This window comes from Parasteatoda tepidariorum, chromosome 9 (genome assembly GCF_982258835.1).
Source record: "Parasteatoda tepidariorum strain Cologne lab strain chromosome 9, Ptep-v5.0, whole genome shotgun sequence".
In the NCBI taxonomy this organism is placed as follows: Eukaryota; Metazoa; Arthropoda; class Arachnida; order Araneae; family Theridiidae; genus Parasteatoda; species Parasteatoda tepidariorum.
Genome location: NC_141763.1, coordinates 94,244,411 through 94,264,967, shown reverse-complemented (window position 1 = coordinate 94,264,967; position 20,557 = coordinate 94,244,411). Strand labels below are relative to the sequence as shown.

Below are 20,557 nucleotides of genomic sequence, written 5' to 3'. Positions count from 1 at the left end.
GAACTATCGTCTTTGTGATTATTAATGATTAACTAAAATATGAGTCTTGCTGCGAGAAAATGTGGAAAAAAATCTTATTTTGGAAGATATTTGTATTTAAGAACTTTCGAGTAAGCTTTCTTTTTTGAATTTCATGTTCTGCAATAGCATTATATTTTTAAAAAAATCTAAGATATTTATACCGTGCTGAAATTAGTAGCAATAACTGCCAAATTAACAATTGAAAACCACATGCATTTACAATTATTTGAAAACATGATTACTTAAACTTGGAATTAAAATTTCTGTTTCACAATAATTTCACAAGAACGACATTTATTTACTTTTTTGTTACAAATCAGAGTTCGTTACTTATATTCTTGAATACTTGAATACATCATATTTTACTTTTGGTACTCAAAATTAGTCTAATAGACTCATATTTCAAGTTTATGCTCACCACGACTAGAGCACAAAGTTCATCCCATAGGAAGTTTACCTCGAAAATTTTCGAATCCCGTTGATCCGGAAGTTTTGCCGAATAAATTACAAATTTTCGCAAATAAAGAAAGAAAAAACATCGTAGCAAGTTAACACTAACTTACCTACAAAACTAACTTTACAAAAATAACGAAGAAGAGATCGTCTTATATTAATTTATTTATTTAGTTCTAATAAAATATATGTTTTAAAAAATAATAAAATTTGGTTTACTTTTGTCTGCTGAACCAAAATAAATCTGCTGCTCTGCTACCGAGATTTAAACTTTAGTTTCATTGCAAAAATTATATATATATAGGTCACGAACTTGATGAATTGTGAACTAAAATCAGTGGGTTTAAAGGGTAATTGAGAAATAGAGGGGAACAGTTAACCATTTTCATAAAATATAGCAATATAAAAAATGAAACTACAAGTGAATGTGTCAAACTGATACTATGTAAAGTGCGTGAATGTGGATTGCATGCATGCATGGGAACGTTGCTTTTTTAAAAAGTAACGAGTAAAAGTACAAGTACTTTAAGCAAAAGTAACGATTAAAAAGAGAAAAGTTCTGATTTTAAAAAGTAACGAGTAAAAAGTACAAGACAAAAAAAAAAAATAACGATTTCAAAGTACATTTTGAGGAAATCAAAAATTCAAATTAACCTTAATTTTCATTACAAAGTATAAGTATTTTTTTAAAATTTAAACTGCATTAAATTTAAATTTAAATTCATGAAACTGTAAAATGAAGAAAAATGTTGCAAAATTCATTGAAGTAATGAACATTGAAAATATCTAAACACAATACCAGAAATTAAAATTCAATGTTTGCATATAAAGCAAAATTTTAAATTATGTTACTTTTAAAACCTAAATGTTTAGAAATTTTTTTTTTTTTTTTTTTGGAATTCGTAGTAATATGTAGTGACTTTTGCAAATATTTTATTGAGTGTTCAACAAAGCCACTCTCTTCCTTTTAGGAAATTGTAATGATTCAAGGTGTTTAAAAAAAGAAATTAACTAGAATTTATAATGCAAACTAATGAAAAGCTTCGGGAAAGAAAAAAAATTTTCACGAAAATTTTTAACAATTTTCAGAAGAAGTAACGATTTCTTTTGACATTTTCGTTACAAATACTTGAACTTGTTCTCCAAAAAGGTTGCGGAAAAACGAGTAAAAGTACTAAATTGAAAAAGTAACGAAGTACAAGTAAAAGTGTGTACTTTTTACTGTTACTTTCATTAAAAGTAACGTAAGTAAAAGTATTGCCATGCATAATTGCATGGATTGATTTTCTCGTACAGAATAACTAATGAACAATAGGATTTTCCCGTATGGAATAACCAATGAATGATTAAATTTTAACGTACAGATTAAACCTTAAATGAAGGATTTTCAAGTATTGAATAAGTAACGAATGGTTTGATTTTTATGTTCTGAATAACTAATGAATGATTTTATTTTCACGTACTGAATAACTAAGGAATGATTGAATTTTCATGTTCTGAATAACTAGCGAACGTTTCGAAAAATTATAAAATAAACTTTCAAATTAAGAGAAAATTTGAGCATAAACACTATAAATTTTTGATATCGTGCTAACAGCTCTTCAACAAATGTTGATACTGATTTTTTTCTCTAAATCAATCATATGATTACCTGAGTTCTGAACTAAACTCTTAAAATGTAATTCATTAAAATAAATAAGTATTAAAATACTCAAATCAAATCAAATAACACTTTAATTTCGTTTCCTTTAATGGGGAATTTATTTCCGGTTTCGGTTAGAATACGAAGAAGCAACTCTTACTCCATTTCTAAAATTCAGAGATCAAAACTTTAAAGGACTTTGGAAATCTAATAAACTAAAGTTCAAATATGGATAATAATAAAAATAAATATTGATCAAAATTGAAAAGTGTCACCGTCCTCCTCAGTCGGATACCTTAATCAAAGGTTATACACTGCAAAAAATAATTTTTAATTACTAATTAGTATTAATTTTATTATTTTATTTAATTATTCTCAAAATATTTTAAAACTGTAAGGTATTAAAATGTTTAAAACATTTTACAGAATGTAATTTTTTTTAAATTATAAAATAATAAATTCATGAAATCCTTAACTAACCACTTTTTTTATCTGTTAAACTTGTGAATTATGTTGTTGCAATTTCGACTAAGTTAAAAACTTGTTTCTCTATGAAAATTTAAATTTGTTCACATTTCTATTAAAAAGGATTCCTGGTGGACTTTTTCCTGTGAAAGGAATGCTGCAAGTTGATTTAGAGTAATATAGAAACTTCTTTAGTTGAAACTGACACTCTTTTCATCGTATCAAAAGTGGAACGTGCTCACCTTCAGCCAAATGCATTTTTGAATGTATTGCGTCATAAATCTACTAATAAGTGATTGCTTAAATTTTAGCTTTGTTTCCCCTGACTATTTATTTATTATTTTTATTTATTATTTTTATGGCAAGACAGTAACAAATACAGAAGTGAGCACAAAAACAACATTAAACTAGAAGTAAAATAAAATTTTGAAAAAGTGGTGGCCTAGTGGCTCTGGGGATAGAACGGTCGCCTGACAACGAGGTGATCCAGGTTTGAACCCCAGCGATGTCTGGATGGTTCGAATTCTGCTCCCGGTTCACACCAACCACAGTGCTGACGTAACATATCCTGAGTGGTTGACGGATCATGAGTTAGAATCCCTTTTCCGTCAGGCTAACCATGGGGAGTCCACGTGGTTTTCCTCACCATCCAACGGAAATGCGGGTTAGTGCCATCAAAAAAGTCCTCCTCGAAGGCAAATTTTCCTCAATGCTTGATCCAGGAGTTCGCTTGTCTTCTGGATTAGGTTCAAAATTACAAGGCTACGGATTTGAACATTGATAGTCGTGAACTCAAAATCTGGTTTTCTGTTCAATGAATTGAGATCACTTTTTTTTGCAACTGTGTGTTGCATAGAATGATTTTCTGTTTCTTCCTGAAACTTCGTCTGTATACTTTTTTTCAATTTTCTTCAATACTTTTCTTGAATTTTTATAACAATACTTTTCTTCACTTTTGGAAACCACTATGTTACCACCCAATATGGCAAGCAGAAACTGTGGGGATGTGCCCTTCTTTAATATAAATACTTCAATACTTTACTTCAATAAAATCATAATCATAGACAATTAAATATTTTTGTGCTCCTAAACGTTGTTTACCTTAGTTTGTACTTTACTTCAATACTTACTACTAATACTTTTCTTCTCTGTATCGACCACCATGTTACCACTCAATACGGCAAACAGAAATTGTAGTGTTGTCCGCATCTTCATCATTTGCTTATTCAAACCTAGATTCAACTTAACTTTATTAATACACCTTGATTTACATAATTTAGTCTATCTGTTTTCCGCGCCTTGCCTATCTCTTTTGTCTTTTCCACGCGGAAGTTATTTACAAATCCCTCTAACGAGCTTAAAAATCTAATATTGTCATAAAATGCCGTGAAATTCTATTGCGGGCTGTGTTTTATGAATTACGAAGCATATCACCAAGACAATAAAATTAGCAAATAAAAAATGCGCTTTTCATAAGATTCAAAACGGATTTTAAAATAAATAAGAAACATTTTATGAATATTACAGGCTTACGATAGTTAAAAGTTTTAATTTAATTTAGTAAACAAAAAAATCTCAACATTGCATACATAACAGATTGAGACTCAGGCCAGTTTTCTTCTATAAAAACATCCTCTTATCCTGGAACGCGACTCCTGAAAATCGTGGGAATGTGACAGCAGACTTTGGCGCCGGGAAAAATTACATCTCCAGTGCTAAGCCACCTTCTCTCGTCTTCAGGCGATGCGTGCCCCCCTTGCATCCACCCCCGAAACATATGAAGAAGAAGAAAGTAAGAAGGAAAAGAAAAAAAGAAAAATACAACCTGAACGTGAGAAAAATAAAGGCACAAAAAATGAGATAGATCTTGTCATATTGCTCAGTTAATGGTAGAATCCATCGTCATGTATAAAACCAGACACATTTATATAAAAGGAAACTTTATAAGGTTGTTTTCGTGTGTTTTTGTTAAATAAATGTTTCTGTATACAAAATACAGTAAACTTCCACATAAACTATTATAAGTTAAGAATTTACGAACGTTAATCTGAATAGTAAATTTAAAATAATGCTCATGGTGCGTTTCATTGACTTTCTGGATATATTTTTTGGAGATTTCCTTGTAAAAAAAATTAATACGGTAAAAAAATGTATGCCCGCAATATTTAATTGAAAAAAAAAAGGTTCTTGATATGCATAAATCAATAAGGTCGTTAAAAAGTAAAGCTGATATTAAAATCATCAAACATCAAATCGTGAGCCGCGATGGCTCAGGGGATAGAGCGTTTGCCTTCCAATGAGGCGAACCGGTTTCGAATCCCAGTCCATACGAATTCCGCATCCGGCTTGCATCGATCACAGTGCTAATGTGAAATATCCTCAATGGTAGACGGATCATGGGTTAGAGTCCCCTTGCCGTCTGGCTAACTGTGGAAGCTTCTCGTGTTCTTCCTCTCCATGTAACGCAAATGCGGGTTAGCTCCATCAAAAAGTCCTCCACGAAGTCAAATTACTCCCAATACTCGATCCAGGAGTTCCCTTGTCTTCTGACTAGGGTTCAAAATTACAAGGCTGCGGAGTTGAACATTAGTAGTCGTAAAACCTTAAAATTGAGTCGGCTGTTCAACGACGGTTATAAAATAAAACATCAAATCAGTAGTAGAGCGGGATTAGATTCATTCGTATTTAACTAAGAACCGCTTTTAATTTTCATATTAAAAAACTGGTTTTAAATTATTTGGATTCTCCGTTTGCAGTTATTGACCTCAATTTTAATCGTTTAGATATTGAAAACCTTTTGGTTCCTTCTCATTTAAATATTGATTTAATATCTCTCATTTCAACTTAATATTTTAGATATTTTTTAAAAAATACTAGGATAATAATCCCCTTTATTTGCACCACTCACTGCCCATTTTTAAAGCAAATAAAGTAAAGAGAAATATCCAATCACCAATCTTTTGAGCACGCCAAACTTCAGTTCTGTTGTTGCTTTTCAGTAGGATGTAGATCGACCCTAATAGTTTATTTTTACTGAAAGTTTAACAGTTGATAATCCTTAAACTACCCAAGCAGCAAAATAACTTGGGCTGTCATTGGACCAATGATCACGAATCTTGGGTCAACAAGAGTTTAAAGGGCCATTATTTTCCTATATTCCAGATATTTTACTGTCACTTTACAATCATCGGTCCTGAATAGAATTGTCAGATTCATACTATATTTTATATTTATTATTCAGACAATAAGAAACTATATTGAGCCAATTTTTAACCCAAATAGGGACAAGGTAAAATTGTTCCTAGGGTAATAAACGGATAATATTTTTTCAATCCAATGTACTCTTTGTCCAATTTTCAACACACCCAATTTTATGTTTCTAAATCTTAGTTTTTAACAGTTTTTTAACAGCAAAATAAAGTTTAACGTAAAATAAAAAAAAGAGTGAAAATGCCCAGAAAAAAGCATACATTTGAAAATTCATTTGAACAAACTAAAATTTAAAAAATAAAAGCAATATTTTTAACTTAATCAACAAAAATGGTTCTTTCCGCACGTAAAGTTTCCATTCAATAGTTTCATTTTTGAAGCTTGCACAGCAAACCTAATAATATTTTTCACTATAAGTTTAAAAGTAAATAATTTTCGGACTAAATATCGAATGTAAATTTTATTATTCCATCGTACTCTTTGAAAATTTTGTTTAAATACTATTGCAATTTCAAATATCTCAGTCATTTAGTTTTTGCATAGCAAAACAAAATGTAACTCAAAGTAGATAATCCAAAATAGCGACAGCAGCGACGCCTACAGTTTATTAATATGGAGAGGTACGGTGTGTAAAATAATAAATGGACCATCCTGATTAACTTTTGATTTAATGATAACTTCATGTTCTGGAACCTAATTTTGATGGTTCGAGAGGGTGACCTCAAAAATAAACTTATTTTAAAAATTCAATTTCTTAAGATCTGTTTGATATTTTGCCATGCAAAATTATATTCTTTAAAGTTATTTAAAAAGCTGTATATTTTACAGTTAAAAATTTTTCGACTAATATTAAATAAAATAATAAAAAAGTATAAATATTTATTGAAAGTTATTTTTGCATGAAGTTATCTTTAGATAAATAAAAATTGCATACGAAATTTTTTAATTGGATGAAAAATGTCTCGAGAGGTAGCGAAATACACAATAATGTAAAATTAACATTAAGAGGTCCAAGTTTAGGATCGCTCTCCTGACCAAACTATTGGGACCATATTCCCCAGATTGCAATTACCCCTTATATTTTGGGGGTCAGAAATTTGAATTCGTTGAAAAAAACTGTGTTTGTTCAGATGAAATACGTTTTAATGTCTGATTTCGTAACTTGAAATATCGTCTGCACTAATTAATTAGCATATTAGAAGTGATTGATGATTCAAACCCTTCAATCATTAAGAATGAATCCTAGAACGTGAAGATCCAATTTTAAGATCAAAAGTTATTAAGGATGGTCAATTTTTTATTTTGAGAATTGCACATTAAGGAAATTTTGTTTTAAAACAGATTCAAATTTATCAGAGGAAATATTACGAGTTTAGAGGAGGAATCTTTCTAATCACCGCTTTAGTGAATTAATATATACTAGGAGGCTCCACCCCCTGCTCGCTAACGCTCGACATCCCCCGAGAATTGCTACGCAATCCTATGTGGTTCACGCCGTGAACCATGGCTCGCTGCCCTCGCTTACCAATGAACACAATGTTCTAGCACAAAGACATAATATATTATCATCAAAGACATAGTATTTTATCATCAAAAACATAGTATTGTACTTATGTAGAAGAATTCTACCAATGTTCTTATTGGCTTTTAAAAAAGTATATTAGCTATTTAGATTGTACATGGTGAAAAAATCAAAACATTAGCTAAATAAGAAACATATTAGCAAAATAAATTATCAAATATTGCTTCACTAATATTCTGCATTTTAAAGCGTGAAAATTCAATGCATAAATAAACGTGAAATATAAAAAAATTCAATACAAACACTTAAACGTTTTTTAGACGTTTAGGTAGCTCCCAGTAGAAAAGTATCAATTCAACAGCGGCCTTTTAAAGCATTCTCACTTCAATTAATTAATTAATTCCTAATTGAGTTTAAATTAAATATTGTCATGTTTTTAGTGCATGAATCTGAATTGAACAACCTGATAATGCTCACTCTGGTTATTGTTATCTGGTTGCTCACTACGTGCTCTTGCGCGCCGAATCCAATCAATTAAAAATGAAAACTGTTGCCAGCGCGAGAAAAGAAATATCATCGGCTTTATTGATACATACATACGTACGTATTAGCGTTTTATATAATATAGATATTTAAGTTCAGAAAAAACTGCTTAGATAATGAATTATGCTTATTACTGTCCCTTTCCCAATTAAAAATCTAACAGATGTCATACTTTCCAGTATACTTTAGAAATCGATCCTCCAATCTCTAAAAAAATAGAAAAATTATTTTCCAAAATAAAATATATTTCTCTGAAATAAAATTGACATATTGACTCGTAAGAAACTATCCTTATAAAATATCTGTTACTTTAAAAAAATACCTTCACTTTGTCAAAATATTTTCCAACCAAAGAGGGTATTTTAAATGCGATGTTTGAGAAACACAGATTTCCATAAAGTATAAAGAGTTTATGCCCTACCCAAAATCCCTATCGGGGGGAAAAAGCTAGGGAATTTTCATTTTTTATGCAACATATAGCCTATCGTATCCGAGACACAAATCATGTAAAAGCTTTGCATAAATCCCTGTTGAGATTTTGCTGCATTATATGGCGAAGAAATATAATAACCAAAATCACAACTTTCAGATTTATGATTTAAAATGATCAGATATAAAAAAAGCGTAGTTTGAGAAGGTATAAGAAAGCGTGTAGTCATGTTTTTATTTTAAGTATTCATACATAAATAAAAAATGTATTATCCTGTTTTTTTAGGTATGGGGAAAAATATGTTTTGAATTCTCAACTATAAAATTGTTAAAATGCACCGATGCAAATTTACGAGCATGTTGGCATCATAGTATCATACAAATTTGCCCTAACTTTAATACGGTGACTAGATTGATTTATATTTAACTATAACGTATTTGAAATTCCCTTTTTAAACCACTAAGCTGAGTCTCAAAAAGTGGATTAAAAGTTATTCGAAAAAGGTGTTATGTTTGCTTTTTTTTGCACATTTTGTTCAATTCTAGTTAATTGCAATCGTTGTCGCCATTCTATTTTTGCCCAAAATGTCTAATTTTCAATTTTATTTCACAACATTAAAGATTCTAAATTAGTTTTAATTTTCAAAATTAGTAATATTGCACTTTATTGCTTTTAAAAAAAGTCCTTTGTGACACAATTTTAGATTTTTACTTATTTCTTATTTTCAAAAGTTTAATTTTGAACACAAACGGACCATTTTGTGCTCAAAATTTTCTCTTCAAAAAAAATATTTGTGAATACATGTACTTTTTTTAATAATATTTGGACTAATTTAAAAAGATATTTTGTCCAAAGTTACTCTTAAGTTGTTCGAAAAGTGCACAAATAAAGTTACATTTTTTATGCTTTTTACATGATTTTTGTACAGTACTTGAATAGTTTTTTCAATCCTAATCATAACCTTTATTAGAAAGAAACTTTCTTTAGATTAATTAAGAGAATACATCTTTTAATAGAAAAAATTCCCAGCTTGTGCGCATAGTTAAGATTTTTAAAATCGTATTAATATTTTGTACAGTACTTGAATAGCCTTTTCAATTGTTATCATAAACTGTTTTTGAAAAAAAACTTTCTTCAGATTAATTAAAAGAATACATCTTTTAATAGAAAGAATTTCTTGGTTACGCGCATGGTAAATACTTTTAAAAGCGTAATAATATTTTGTACAGTACTTGAATGACCTTTTCAATTTTATTTTATTTTATAACCGTCGTTGAACAGCCGACCCAATTTTATGGGTTTAGGACAACTAATGTCTATTACCTTGTCTATTACTGTTACTACCTTGTCATTTTGAACCTAATCCAGAAGACAAGGGAACTCCTGGATCGAGTATTGGGAGAAATTTACCTTCGTGGAGGACTTTTTGATGGAGCTTACCCGCACTTGCGTTACATGGAGAGGAAGACCTCGAGAACCTCCCACGGTTAGCCTGACGGCAAGGGAACTCTAACCCATGATCCGTCTACCACTAAGGATACTTCAAATCAGCACTGTGGTCGATGCAAGCCGGATGCGGAATTCGTATTGACGGGGATTCGAACCCGGTTCGTCTCATTGGAAGGCGAACGCTCTATCTCCTGAGCCATCGCGGCTCGGCCTTTTCAATTGCAATATATAACCTTCTTTAAAAAAATACTTTCAGCAGATTAATTAAAATAATTCATCTTCTAATGGAAAAAATTTCCTGCTTGTGCGCATAATTAATATTTTTAAAAAATGGTGCACCATAACTTAAGTAAGGGGATTCTTCAACCGGAAGTGGTAGCCTTAATCATTGTCCTTTAAAAATAAAATCATAAGTATCCATAATATCATAATTAGCCATTCGATAGATTTAAGAATGTTTTGAAAATTTCTGCGCAATGTTTCACATCGGAATCTATTTTTCATTTCCTGTAGGCACATTATCTATCATTTGATATCCAATGAAAACCACTAAAAATCACCCCTTCTTCATTCATCTACCCCGACAACCCTTTCAAGTCTGTGGAAATGCATACCGATCCCGAAAACGAACCGTGAAGACCCAAAAAGCTTAACCCCGTCATTTTATCTGTTCCGAGAGGACCCCTTTCATCATTGGGAATGACAGACCCTGACATTAAGCTCCATCCCTATCAATAGAAACCCTAAATTGTAATTGGGAAAACTGTTAGGGCAATGATGATGATTTCTATCATTTTCATCAATCACCGGCATTCACGATGGATGATATTCGAATTTGGGGAAAGCTGGCGTTATTTTAGCTTTCCCTTGAGAGTTTAGTTGTCTGCCTTTTGTTTATTTAATATCGTTTGGTCTGTTGCTTCTATTTCTTCTATATCTATTTTGGTGGATTCGAAGAAATAGTGGCTGGTGTAATGCAAAAAGTACATCCCAAACATAAATACAGTCTAAATCCGGATATAGTGAACACTTGGTTGTAGTGAACTTTTCTTTAGTGGTCATATCCGAACTGCTATTTAATTAATGTTGTTTCATGCGTTTATATCGAACAGTTGAGATGGGAGTAGTTTTATTGCGGATTCAAGTTTAATTGTTGCAGTTATTCAAATAAAAGTTGGAATTTTTTTGTCGATGTTTGTAACAAAAGTGCATAGCTATGAATTTTGGTTAAAAATAATAATAACATATATTATGTTAGTGCATTATAAGGGAATGCTTGAATCGGTTAAACAGGAATTCCTGTTTTCTTCGGAAATAAAATAAATTAAAGAAATAAGCGTCTAACAAATTCGTTGATACTTCGTTAGGAAAAAATGGCTAAATAACAATTTATTTAATTGTTATTTTACCATTTGCAAACAAAACAGTTAAATAACTATAACTCCCCAATTTGCGACCCTGGACTATTAGAATACGATACTCTCATTCACGAATAGATGACAGCAGCATAAAGGTGCTAAACTATCTCCAATGTTCAGTTTTTTACATTTTTGAAACGATGCTAGTTAGTTACAAGTGGTTAAAATACCGTATTGTTTTGTATTAAGTTTTTTTTTAATTATACTAGTTGCAAAAGGTTTCAAAACCGTAAAGGTAAAAAATGCTCCGTATCGTAACTTCACGTTTAATTAACAAACTGCTGTCGGTTATTTTACCATAATTTTAGAATGGACATTCCAGAAATGTAGGGTGATTCCTTACACAGTGAATATTTTAAATTTTATGTAATGCTTTGATAAAAATTTTGTACAGGAAGAAATCCGTTGAAGAAGGAGCAAATATCCAGGATTATTTTTTCTCAAATCCATGCAATCAATCATATCATTATATATTAACAAATGTTCTAACTTAAAATTATAACAATTATAAACCAACAAATAGATTTATCAACAAATACATAGATTTAATCACAAGTTGATATTTTTTTTAAAGGTATCGTCTTTTAAAAATAAATTACGAATAAAAAGCAATCACGGGGTTGGTGAGCGAAGTGAGCAGGGGACAAAGTCTCCCAGCACCTGAAAATATTCAAAAACTAGCGTTTCACCGTTTTAGGTTTCAAATGCACTAAAAACTCATATTTTTATTCGTTTAGCTATTGTTCATTTCTCTCAATTATTTTATCGTTTTCATGATGAATCTAAAAAGAACAAAAACCTTACGGAGAAGCTTCGAGCAATCAGGAAATTTTAAACAAATTAAAGCGGCAATAATTGGATCAAACACAACTTCCCAGCAAAAATCATCCGCACTGAAATTAAAAATCGTCTGCATTTTAAGCAATCGCTTTGACGCATCGTTAGTGTTGCCAACGTAAAGAAAGTAAAAATCAAGATGGAGCTTTAATCCGTTAGCTTTTCTGGAGACAGAGAGCGCGCGCTTATTGGATCAAAGCCGAGTATAGGAAGCAATTTGATATTCTAATCAGTAGTCTGTTTGTATCTTGTTAAGTAGAAAAGGAGAATGGAATTAAGTTTACTCTAAATTGAATCTATACGAAGTACAATTTTTCCCTTTCTTGTTGCCAGATTGAGCGGGTTAATTACTAAATTTAACTTCGTTGATTCCCAGAAATCAGCGCGTCTCCATGATTCGACGTTGAATTTTGAGATGAAGGGAGCTTCTTCATTCACTGACTTTACAAAAGAAGAACTGAAATTGATGAAGTATTTCGGGGGAACGTATCCTAATCAAATTTAATTTTTTTAAAAATTCCCTCAATGCGATTCGACTTTTAAAAAAAAACAACGGGATTAAACCATATGCAAATAAAACGGAATAGAAATGATATTTTTGCATTTGAATAAGGCTTAATAATTTTTGAGCAAAATTCGAATCGTGTTTAAAAATGTCAGGAAAAGTTAATAATGAAATTTAAATATGCATACAATGTATTATTTTGACTCTCTTCTAAAATGATCATGACATTTATAAGGTTGTTTTTTTTTTCTTTAAAAAAAATTTTATTGAAGTTTATTTCGATTTGACGTACATTCATGTACATCATTTCTTGAAAAGGATTATTGTGGATTAAAATTGTTTTGATTTAACAAAACTATATATGCGGTAATATATTTTAAAATAACGAAGATTGCATTTTTGTTAAATCGGGAAACATTATTTAAATATTTCAATTTCTTATTTCAGTTTGCGAAAGTAATCTATTTAAATACATATGAAGGTTTCCATTATAGTTTTCTATTACAACTAGAGAAATAATTGACAACAAAATCTCTTGAAATTATTACAGTTACGTTAAAATTTAATGTTCCCAATTTCAATATATTACAGGTATCCCTTGCTTTACAGAATAGGGCTCGAATAGCCTAGCTGAAAGGGCGTTGGAGTCACGTCCGAGAGGTTGTGAGTTCGACTCCCCCCGGTTGTAGGTGACTGGTGCACTATAAATCTGTAGAGGTCATAAAGACCTCTAAGTTCCTGCAACAAATTAATAGCTCTGGGGGTACTGGATCGGAGATGGATCGTACTCTGGATCAGGTCAAAATTATGATCAGCTGATAGAGGTTGTGAAAAGCTCCACCTTTTAGTGACGTATGAATATTATCACCGGAGCATCCTCAGGGATGTCTTCTCAGATCATCCCCAAAAATCAATTTTGCCTCTCTAGGGCGACGTAAATTAAAGTACCAGTACCTTTACAAAATATGAAATTAAGCAACGCGTGTTTGTATAATAGAACGAAGGAATAAAAAAATTACTGTAAAATTCAAAATTAATCTTCAGTTATTGTTTGATTCATGAGAACGCTATATTGATGGAGAAACTTTTGATGAGAAATTCTGCTACACCTCCTTTAGGTATTATAAAATTTAAGGTTTAAAAAAGGGATTTCAGTTAAACCGTAAGTAAACCATAATATTTCAAATACTGAAAATGTGTTATCAAAAAACCAAAACGAAAGAAATATATTGCACGATTCCTTCACCAATCGTGAGTTTTCCTACACTGTTAGAATTTTCATTCTAAAATTACTGTAAAATAAGTGGCAACATTCTGTATAATCGATTAACAGTAAAGTTAACGGCAAGGAAAATTATTTTCCATAACGGTTATGAAATCGCTTTCAACTAGTGTGGTTATAGAACCATGAATGCAAAACTGTACGTTTTCTCAACCATTTACAACTAGCATGGTTTCAAAATTTAAAAAAAGGAAATTTGGCTGAACATGGGAGCTAGGCTTTGGCAGACACAAATTTGACCTAAATTTGGCAGTGCTGAACATTGGAAACTCTTCATGTGTTGAAGGGAATACAAGAAATATTGCGGTATCAATGCTGAGACTTGAACCTTAAGAATATGTAAAATTATATTTAGATAAACGTGTTTTATAATTATTTTGATTTGTTTACTTTTGATAAATCTACGGCAATAGTAACATATGAAAAATGGAATATTGTTGTGAAGAGACTCTAATTTATTTATAAATTAGAGCCTCTTATTATTTATAATTTATAAAATATATAGCCTCTTATTACTTATTTATAAATTATCTAACTTATTTAAAATATCGTCTGCAAAAATATTTTAGTAAATAAAGATTCTCGAATCAGTAAGAGTGCGGCTTAGAACAGAAAAATCCAATCATTAGATCGTAAGTCAATAAGGTGTTTGCATTTTATTTCGCGCGTTATGCATGCATTCGATTAGCTGCCTCATTTACAGCTATGCATACCTGCCAACTTTTACTCATTTGGCGTAAAATTTTAGTTTTATATTCAAAGTGGTAGTAAATAAATACTATTTTTTCTTTTATAAACTTATTTTTTAAATGATTTTGATCACCACTATTCTTAAAAAAAAATAAGCATATAGATTAATGTGCGTTACTACCATGGTTGTCAGCTGAAGTTTTTAAAATGTAACATATTTTTTTGCTTACAATTGAAATTTTAATTCAATTTTTCGACTACTGGGGAAAAAAACATAATGGAACGGATCAAAAGTTGGCAGATATGGATATACTATCATTTACAAATACGCTTTTAGTGATTGAGTGAATTTCTAAAATATTTATGATCGTTTTTTGCTATTTTATTCCATTTTATTGGTGAAAAAAAGTAAATAAATGAAAAGTTTGTTCTGCTAAAATGCTCAATTTCACTTGATATTGAAACCTTGGCCAAAGGATACTGGCTTTTTGTTCGCTAAGATTAAAACAATTCATACCAATTTGTTGTTATTTTTATTTTAAAAGAAAATGTTTTATTTCAGCTATTAGAATAAGTTTTACAAACTATATTAAATAATACTTCTAAAATCTAATGTTAGCAAAAACCATTTGATAAATGCAACAGGTTAAACTATTTCATTGCTTTCAGCTTAATAAATAAGCTTTAACAGCTCGTAAGTTTGTGATAGTTAATTATTTGTAAACTTTATCTTTACCCTATAGAACGACAGTGAATTTTAAATGAATTAAATGTTTAAAAAGAAAACAATATTGTAATTAAGACATGTATTGTAATTTTTAATATAATTTATCTGATCAAAGTAATTTGAAAAGAAAATAATATGTTTACTAAAGAATATTAATTTGCTCTAAAACATAATTCAATTAAATAGCAATAGCTAATTATTTATTTCTAACTACATGCTTAAAAAATATTCGCTGAAAATGCTTATTTAATTCCAATAATTCTTTAGAGAGATTCAAAACAATATATATATAGGCAATCGTATTTAAAGAAACATTTATCTATGCTTTCTACGATCATAAAATTAATACTAATTGATATTAGCAGTTTCTAGGGACAATTATCCTTTTTTATCCAAATTAAAGTATGAAAACAAAAACAAACAATCTCTTAATTTCATTTTCAAATTTAAACATCGTGATTTTCTCTTCGTTTATGTTAAAATGCATGTTTCTAGCACGTTTTTTTATATCATTTTCTTGATTCATTTTCTTTAAAGAATCATTTTCCTTTCTTTAATGCATGAATTTTTTTGTATTTTTTTTTGTTTCTCTTGGCAATATTTTTCATCGTCATAACCTTTAAATTGCATCTCTAGCCTGTGAAACACAGAAGCTAGGAGAATTGGATTATTATATGCAAACTAGGAGATTATTTTCTTCATTCTCTAGAGAATTGGCGATGATTTCGGCGACAATTTGGCTCCCGGCTAAAAAGAAGCGGGAAAAGTCTCTTGGGGTTATTACGATTATTTATATTCACTTTGCGCCATTTGGATTTCAACTTTTCCCCTTTCACTCATTTGAATTGTAATAAGAAAGAGAAAAAAAATAGGAAAAAAAACTGAAAAATGTTATTCGGAAGAAATTCCGCTTTTCCTGTTCTTTAATCACGGCTTTAATTTTCTTCTGATTTGTTCGCAAAAGATGCAGTTTTTCAGACGCCAACTTGTTGCGAAAGGTGTTTTTCTTTGATGTTTGCTTATGAGTATAATCTTTTAAAAATTGTTATGTTTGGTGAATTCTGATAAGTTTTTTTTTTCCTCCAGTTCCAAAAAAATTTATTCGAGAGCTTTGGAATTCATTATTTATTAATATCACTAGCCGTGTTTTGTTCGTAAAAAATACAAAAAATTAGTGACAATGTTAAAAATAACGCAAACGAAAGTAATTAGTTTCGTAATTTGATAATTTTATTCTTTCGAGTGTAATGACTTTATCATTTTGTGGAATATCTTACGCGTTTGTTTGTTTTTTCGCATAAATATTACTTGTTATACGGAAAAATTTCCAGTAGGTGTTTTTATTTAATAGGTTTGTTTAATAGGCGTTTTTATTTTAAAATTATTTTAAAAGAAATATAATTTTTAAATGAAATTATTGAAAATGTACGCACTTCTATGTTATACTTAGTTCATAATTTAGCTCGATATATTACGTGATCTCTATATATTTTGACAAAAGCTTATAGTCACTAAATAATGTTTAAAGAAATAAAAATTGCATGGAATAAATCAAGTGGTTAAAATCACATGTTAATAAAATATTGTGGGGAAAAAATTATCTCAGGAATAAAATATCCCTTAGACTTAAAGGTACGTGGACAAAATCTTTTGTGAACAAATTATCAAATTAAAAAAAAATCTTATGAGGACCAAGTTCTTTTTTTCGAGTTAAATAACAAAAAAAAAATATTAATATTCAACAGCTGGAGAAAAGAGTTAGAGTAAAATGGATAACAAAAAAGAAGAAACAAAAACCATACCTGCGTGCAACAAAAAAAAAAAAAAGGAATAATTGTATGGGAGTAACGGATAATTATATCCATATATGGCAACGTTACTTTTAAAAAGTAACGAGTAAAAGTACAAGTATTTTTAAAAAAAGTAACGAGTAAAAAGTAAAAAGTTCTTATTTTAAAAAGTAACGAGTAAAAAGTACAAGTAAAAGTACAAGTACTAAGCAAAAAAAGTAACGATTTAAAAGTACATTTCTAGGAAATCGAAAATTCAAAGTAACCTAAAATTTTATTGAATAATATTCTTATGTTCTTTAATGTTTTTCCAAAATTTTTGTTATTTATTTAATAATTTTTAATTTTGAAAGTTATGGATATTAATTTATTTTTAAATTTGGAAGAATATTATAATATAATTTTATAATATAATCGTGTAATATTATTTTATAATACAATCGTATAATATAATTTTAAAATCAAATATAATTTTAATATCAAACTTTTTATGGATTTGCACGGAAAAGAAATTTTATCCATTGATTTTAATTTTTAGTTTATTATTTTTATTTATTCAAATTTCCATTGATTTAAAATTGTTTTTCTCTTTAGAGACACGTTTTAAAAGCACAAACAGAAACAAAGCATAGATAGCTTTATGATCTTTGAGCTAGTAAAAAATAATTGAATGTGCAGTATAAGTTGAAACAGAAGGTATTTGAGCACGAAGTTAGCTGTGAATGCATATATATTGCACATTAATTTTATAAATTAAGAAAACATAAGCATTTTTTTTAATTTAATTTTTTTTTTTTTTTTTTTTTTTTTTTAGAAAGCTTACCGAGTTTTAGAAAAAAGTAACGATTTCATGCGATATTTCCGTTACAAATACTTGTACTTTTTCCCTAAAAAAGTAACGAAAGTACAAGTAAAAGTACTAAATTTAAAAAGTAATGAAGTACAGGTAAAAGTACGTACTTTTTACTTGTACCGGCGGTACAAGTAACGAAAGTAAAAGTACTGCCATATATGATTATATCCATATAGATTAGTCAAAGAAAAAAGAATAAGAATATTTTTGCTATCGTGAACTGCTAAATAAATAAATAAGAAAAATGCCAGCTTATAAAATTTCAGATAGTTTTTAAGTAACTTCCGCTTTCATTTTCGAATTCAAATAGGCAAAATAAACATAAAACTGTCCAAAACCTATCCTTTTAGATACATTTTTTTTTACTTTTAAAGCCAATCCAAAATTCAGAACTTGCAGTAGAATCGGGAAGCCTTATGCATTGATAAATATGAAATTTTATACGCATATTTCCAACTCATTCCGTAACATTTCTTCGCTGTACGGAAAATGCTTTAAAAAAATTTAACTGCTTTATTTATAATATGTGTCAAAAACAATCAGAATGAAATAATGACTGAAAATATATATAAATATTACAAATAAAACAGTAAGGCAAAAATGATAACTATACCTTGAGTGTGTCATGAAAAGAAAATTTCAATCAGGTACCAATGATAAACACGTCGTCGGGGAATTTTTCATTTTGTACAGAGCTTAATATGCGTGTTTAAGAAAATTGACGCAGCTTAATATACGTGCTTACGAAAAAGGGACACATCTTAATATTCGCGTTTATGAAAATGGACACAGCCTTATATGCGTGTTTATAAAAATGGACGCAGCTTAATAAGCGTGTTTATGAAAATGGACGCAGCTTAGTCTGCGTGCTTAAAAAAATGACACAGCTTAATATGCGTGTTTATGAAAATGGACACTAATATGCGTGTTTAGAAAAATTACTGCAGCTTAATATGTGTGTTTATGAAAATGAGCAAAGCTTAATATGTACGTTTAAGAAAATGGACTCAGCAAAAAATGCTTTTTTTTTCAATATTCAACCCAGATTAAGCAACTAAACGAGGAATTTCGAACTTAATTTACCTTTCTTTTTAAACATTAAGCATAATCATTACGGATCAAAAGGCCAGACTTTGGCTCACTGTGACCGGGTATATTACGGATGCAACTTTTCTAGCAATCCCTTCATAATGGAATCATTAAACAATAGAAATGTTTTAAAAAATATAAAATCATGCAACATCAATTTAGCAACCACACTATTGCAAATTTTTAGCACCCATGACAACATTGTGAACTATTTGCTTTTAATATCTGTTCAAAAAAGACTAATTTTTTAAAAAAAAAAATAGGAAAAAATGCGATTTAAGTAAATAGACTTCATTGGGCTACTATCTTTTTATTTCTTTTTTGAATTGATTAATTTATTTCTTTAAGAAGAAAAAAATACAATTTTAATAAGAGAAGTTTGTAAAACGAACTCTAATTCTATGTCCATTTTTTAAACATGCATTTTGAGCTACGTTAGGATTAAAAACTCACCGATGATGGATTTCAAATATTAAAAAATAAAGAAAAGATAAGAAAAACGATCAGGAACAAAAAAAAATACATTCCCTTTCACGTGTATAATAAAGCAATCAGAATTAAACGCTAGCTGAGCTTTATAGAAAAATAAATAAACAGAAATAAACGATAGATGAACTGCATCGATAAATAAAAGGTAGCTTAATTTTATAGATAAAGGAAACAATCAGAAATAAAAGATAGCTAAACTTTATAGATAAATGAAATAATAAAGAAATAAAAGATATCTGAACTTTATGGATAAATAAAACAAATCAGAAGTAAAAGATAGCTAAACTTTATAGATAAATGAGACAATCAGAAATAAAATAAAGCTAAACTTAATGGATAAATAAACAATCAAAGGTATACGATAGCTTAACTTTATATATAAATAAAACAATACAGAAATAAAAGGTAGCTTAACTTTATAGATAGATGAAACAATCAGAAATAAAGATAGCAAAACTTTATAGATAACTAAAACAATACAGAAATAAAAGATATCTGAACTTTATGGATGAATAAAACAAATCAGAAGTAAAAGGTAGCTAAACTTTATAGATAAATGAGACAATCAGAAATAAAATAAAGCTAAACTTAATGGATAAATAAACAATCAAAGGTATACGATAGCTTAATTTTATAGATAAAGGAAACAATCAGAAATAAAAGATAGCTGAACTTTATAGATAAATGAAACAATAAAGAAATAAAAGATATCTGAACTTTATGGATAAATAAAACAAATCAGAAGTAAAAGATAGCTAAACTTTATAGATAAATGAGACAATCAGAAATAAAATAAAGCTAAACTTAATGGATAAATAAACAATCAAAGGTATACGATAGCTTAACTTTATAGATAAATAAAACAATACAGAAATAAAAGGTAGCTTAACTTTATAGATAGATGAAACAATCAGAAATAAAGATATCAAAACTTTATAGATAACTAAAACAATACAGAAATAAAAGATATCTGAACTTTATGGATGAATAAAACAAATCAGAAGTAAAAGGTAGCTAAACTTTATAGATAAATGAGACAATCAGAAATAAAATAAAGCTAAACTTAATGGATAAATAAACAATCAAAGGTATACGATAGCTTAACTTTATAGATAAATAAAACAATACAGAAATAAAAGGTA

The 20,557-nt window shown here is 29.2% G+C and overlaps 1 protein-coding gene across 1 annotated transcript in view; it reads right to left on the bottom strand.

Moving 5' to 3' along the window:
* LOC107457216 (uncharacterized) overlaps positions 1–20,557 on the bottom strand; it is a 106,454-nt gene that overhangs the window by 50,139 nt on the left and 35,758 nt on the right. The window lies entirely within an intron of this gene.